This window comes from Citrus sinensis, chromosome 6, assembly GCF_022201045.2.
Source record: "Citrus sinensis cultivar Valencia sweet orange chromosome 6, DVS_A1.0, whole genome shotgun sequence".
In the NCBI taxonomy this organism is placed as follows: domain Eukaryota; kingdom Viridiplantae; phylum Streptophyta; class Magnoliopsida; order Sapindales; family Rutaceae; genus Citrus; species Citrus sinensis.
In genome coordinates, this window is record NC_068561.1 from 23,952,839 (window position 1) to 23,958,838 (window position 6,000).

The window sequence follows — 6,000 nt, forward strand, 5'->3', positions numbered from 1 at the left end:
GCACGTTGAAAAGTATTGAGCTTCACATGCGTGTTGTAAGCAACGACATGACACTTTTAAACTTATTTGAATGGTTTCCAAAAATGGCTTTAACCTCATTTGAGACAAGGCAAAGGGCTAATTCATTCTCGGTAAAAGTTTTCAACTGTACATTCGCACCGTATAAAATGGATGGAAAAATTACAGTACGTTTCCCTCTAATTTTGGTTAATAAATACTTGCATCTGAACTCAATAAAGTTGTTTAATAAAAGTGTTATACTTTCTCCTTCATGGTATACTTCTATTACTATAATCCCTTGAATTTTAGAAACAAGTTCATAATGTTCTTGATCAATTTAAGTAACTTTCTTGATCTTAAAACAATTTAAGTGTTTTAGATGTAATATACTCATTTAAGTTGATTTCTGTTAAAAAAAAAAGGTAATTTTAAATATTCAGTTCTATATTTTATTCAAAGTTTATGGGCATAAATAAAAAAAAATTATCATAAGAAAATATTAAATTTGGGTGAATTAAAAATGATTTTTCTTTTTTTGGGGGGGGGGGGGGGGGGAATATTAGACTCAAAAGGGGCTTGATTTTGTGGCCTCCTTTTATGTTTACTATATTGCCCTTTTGACTTTTCCATAATTATATCAAAAGTTTGTATGCGGGGGGTAAAAATGTCATGTTTTGAAACTAGAGAGGGTAAAGTGTAGCAGCTTTATTGAGTTTTGGTGCAAGTGTTTCTTGGCCACAAGGAAGGGGTAAAGTGCAGCAGTTTTAATTGAGTTTGGGTGAAGTGTTTCTCGGCCAAATTAGAGGAGGAATTTGAAAATTTTCCTATGTTAAAAGATTCAAGTATCTGGATCTTAGTTTATACATTAAATACACCATTATGTATTATTAAGGATTCCAACATTTGATTTTTCAAGTCAATATATCATTCAGCTATTGAATAATAAATTTTATATTTAAAAAAATTATTACTCTACCATTCAATGGATGAATGCCAAACTAATTAAGATTGAAATATTAAGAACTCTCTCATTACTCATTTCTTTGATTTAGAAGACAATTTTGATTACTTAAGATTCGCACTTAAAAAATGTTTAGATGTGTGATGCATTTTTAGAATGTCAATAAAATTAACTCTTTAGTTTATCCTTATGGACGCTGTAAACCTCTCAAATTTCACATTTTTTGACAACCCATTTCTTGCATCAAAGGAAATAAGCAAGTAACGAGGAAATGGTTGCTCGTAACTTGTGGTTCATAATTTGCAGAGTGTTGAGGACTTTTTCAACTTACTATTGTCGGATTCATACGTTGTCATATCAATTGGCATAGATTTGGAAGCTCAAATGGCTACAGGTGTCTATTGATAGGGGATGTAAATGTGATAACTTGATAAATGTTCCGACTATAGTAAGGCAATGTCACATGATCTAATTATTTTGTATTCAATTCGTTCGTTTAGCTATACTGCATGTGCAAAACAACCTAGTGTTCTACCTTTTCAATGCCTCTTTTTTCTCCCCTTTGGGGCTAAAGTATAATAAGAAGAAAGCAAAATTAGTAAAATTTATGAAAATATCATGCAATAATTGTAATGGCCAGGTATAAAGTAATACATGCTCCTGGCTGAAACAAATTCAAATTTGTTCACGATCAATTTAAGTGTCATATAGTTCTCTTTTTCATTTATCATTGTGGCCTGAGTGTTTTTTTTTTTTTAATTTTTTGGTTGAAAATAAATTTTGTGTTCTCGATTACACGATGCAGAATGTAATCTATTAATACACATGCACGTGCATGTGCATACCTATGAATTTGTTTTAAGTAATTCAGCCTCCTTGTTAATTACATTTGATATTAGTGCATCTCAATTTAAAACTAAAATGTCTGTTTTCTTCATCCTTACTCATCTAATCATGTATGTATGCAAATTGTGATTTTATATGGCAGTTTTTTTTTATAATAATAAAATTGATACAAATTTTGAAAAATAATTATCCGCTCCTTAATTGAGCTCTTTTAATCATCTTGCACCCAGTGTGCAATGCTGTTCATGTATATATTTGATGAAGGTTTATTCCCTTCCTAATTTATTTTTGAATAACATTCATTAGAGTTGAAAAGTTGCGTCTTGGTGGGAATCTGATCTAAATCTTAAAGAATTGTTTACATTATTAAAGGTGAACAAATAAAAAATAAAAAAATAAATGTTTTTTTTTTCTCCCTTCTATTTTAATTTTTATGGGGGTAACATGAGATAAATCATGATTTTCGGAAAAATACAAGTATACCTAGGATAAATCATTAGGTTCATTACAGTGAGTAAAATCTAAAAGCCCGAACGGGACAGGGAAAGCCCAACATGTGGGTCCCACAGAATTTATGACCATCTCTTTTGCACGTGCAAAGCGTGTAACCCGGACACAAGATAAGTCAGAATTCCCAACAGTGCTCTCCATGCCTTACTGTTTGCTGGTGGGCCCAGACAGATAAAAGTTGGCGGTGAAAGGGATTATTTGCCTACCATGCATCTGGTGTATGTATGTATGGTTCATTTTGACATGACGTGTAACCAGCTCAATTGTTACACATATGCCATAATGATTTTAAAGTAACCGGTTATTCCGGTTGAATTCACAATAGCCCTTGTTTGTGGGTTAGTAGTGTTCAAAGTTATTTGCACTCTGTCACAAGTTCTGTCAAAACTGTTGGTCATTAATGTTCCAAAGTGTTATTTTCCATGTCACATGTACTTTGGTTGGTCTCTTGTTGTCTCAAATACTAAACATAAAGGTCACAAATTTAGGGTAATTTTTAAAAACTTTCTCTGAGGTTTGGATTTGTTGTAAGTAGATGGTGAGAATTGATTTATTTATAAAAAATCCTCTACCGTCAGTTAAGTTTAATATTGACTGTTAGTTGACCGTGCAAAGACAATATTACCCTTAACAATAGTTTATAAATGAAAATAACTAAAAAAAAAATCAAAATTATTGGTGCAAAAAGCACAAACCCTATTTTTTGACAATTTTATCCTTGTTAATTCTAAAAATTTACAATATCATAGGTAAAGATTATGACTATTTCATTTTTAAATTTTTAATTTTATCTTTCTTGTAGGAATTTTAAGGAAATATCAATAATTTAAAGATGATTTTTTAATTTTTTAATTTTAATTTTTTATAAGAACTTTAAGAAAATATCAATAATTTAAAAAGTGTAAAATAACTAATAATTTTAGTTTTTTTTTAGTTATTTTCGTTTATAAACTATTGTTAAGGGTAATATTGTCTTTGCACGGTCAACTAACGGTCAATGTTAAACTTAACTGACGGTAGGGGATTTTTTACAAATAAATCAATTCTCGCCATCTACTTGCAACAAGCCCAAACCTCAGGGGAGGTTTTTAAAAATTACCCCACAAATTTATTAAGAAATGTTCCTCACGTTTGTACTTGATATATATATTTAACTGAAAATGAATATACTGTTATTTACAAATGAGTATAATAACATTGCAAAAGCAAATAGAATCAAATTTAATTCTGTGGTTACTAAATTATTTAACGATAAAATTCCAATAAATTTGTTTTTCTATTTTTGAAGTAATATATTTCAAGTCACAATCTATACTGATATAACTTTTTTTTTTTTTTTAGTGGATGGTAGCTGAATTGAAAAAAATAGAGAGAAACAAATTAGACTAGGTGGAGCGTGAGATTTGGATGCGAGAGGCTTGGAGTTGGTATTATGAAACTTGATGAAGAAAATTAAAGTGATGTTAACGAAATTGTTCTATATGTGGCATAAAAATGTTAACCTCTTAGTTAGTGTTAGGCATGAATATTATTTATTAATTTAAAAGGCTACTGAACAGTTGAACCTTAATACGATTAAATTTATATTTTATTTTTTATTTTATTTTTTCACGGAATGGGTTCAAAAAAAATTCTTTTGATAATTTCACTACTATACCGATGAATTTAAATGAGGTGAGGCTTGATTCAATGTAATATATATGGTGATATTGCATAAACGATATAAAATAAATGCGTAAAGTATAGGGGTGTTCAACCCAATCTTTTATAAAATAGGATGGGGATATTTTCACTCATTATTTGTGTAAATCCACCCCACTTATAAAAAAATATTCACAATAAATTCACTTTATTTCTAATAAATACAAATCAATAAAAATATTTGTATAATTAATCTATTAAATTATTCTTATAATTTTTTTTCTTGCTTAGGTTTATTTTTTACTATTAAAGTTGCTTTAATATAAGTTCTATTTAATTATTTTACTCTATGACAGAAAGTGACCTAATTGCCCAAAGAAATATGTGTTCTTATATCTAATACTTTAGGTACTTAATTTTGTGACATATATTCTAACTTTTCAATTGAAGTATAATGGTTTTCAATATTTTACATGTATATAACATAAATTTAATACTCTAATAATTTACATGAGTATTGCTCATAACAACATTATATTAGTTTAATAAAAGGTTAATAATCATACTAATAAAGTAGAATTGACCATTTGGAAATAATGAATTCTGTATAGAATAAAAAGAACGTTAAAGTAAATTTTTGGTGTGTTTACCCTTTAAGGGTAAAATAATCAATTTAAATTTAGAATAAAGCAATGTTAATAGTCAAATGTAATAAAAAATATAAATCACAAAAAAATTAAGATAGATATAAATTATTAATTCTTTAGAATTTATCTTTATTTAAAAATTTTTAAAATAATATGAATCTTTTATACTTAATTTTTAGAAATGCGTTAGATTTATAGAACTTATGTGGTGAAAATATCACCACCTTATATTTAATTTTTAGAAGTGAGATGAATTTACAGAATTTCTATAGTGAAAAAATCACCACCCTTATAAAATATTATACACAAAAATTCAGTGTCAATCAATGGCATGCATATTCTTGTTTTTTAATTTTTGCATGGGCCATCACCAGAGCAGAGCAGGGGTTGCCTCTTTCTTTTTCTTTTTCTTTTTTTTTGAATTCACTTCATTTCATTTTTTTTTTTTTAATCCGATTTCACATAAACATCGCAGACGCATTTACTGGGCCGCCACGTCCTAGTTCTCCCATTCTCACAACAACATCAACTCGGCCACGACGTCCTTGTTGTTCCCTCAATCAACATCAACCGTTGATTGTGCAATACTTTAAATCCTGTGGTTATTATTTTTTTCTATATATTTAATTCCACTGTTGCACGGCAGTCGTAGCCTTCAAAATATATGGCAAAAGCAAAAAGCCAAAAAGAAAAAAGCTTTGATTTCCGGTAGGCTCTAGCGCTAGGGTCACACGCAGGTAATTTTGCAATCAAAAAGTACCGGCCAAGAAAGACCCAATCTTTTATGTGATGTAACCAATCGCGATGGTGAAAAGTCATGGCGAGTAGAAAGACTCAGCCAGCCCTGCCGTATTGGTCAAACCGCAGCTTCATCATTTCCTACCCACGTGCATAAGTGGGACCCACTCTGGGGCGGGTTTTTTTGGCCCCTACCCCATTTTCATTTCCATTTCCATTTCCATTTCCATTTCCATCGCCCGCTGCTGCCCTATGCTATGCTCAATCATCAATTCACATTCACAAGCCAAGCGCATGATTTTTATTTTTTTTTTTCCTCGTGTTCATACGTAGCTCTAAACCCAGGGGTTTCACATGTTAAAATTTTATACAAATCACGGTGCGTATTATTAACACATTCATGGTAGAAGCTAATGAGCAAAAGCTTATGTTAGAAGCTGGGTGATCAACCTTGCGGTTAGAAAGTGACTTCATGGTAGTCATTTGTCGCATTCGTTAATTAGCCGGACCACTTTCTTAATAAATCTTAATTTGGATCAACCTGTCTGTCATCAGCAGTTGGCTTTCCCAAAATTTTATTTTGATAACTTGACACAATTTTATTTTATTTTATTTAATAGGTTTCCCAAATAATTGCCCGTAACAGTCTCCCTTATG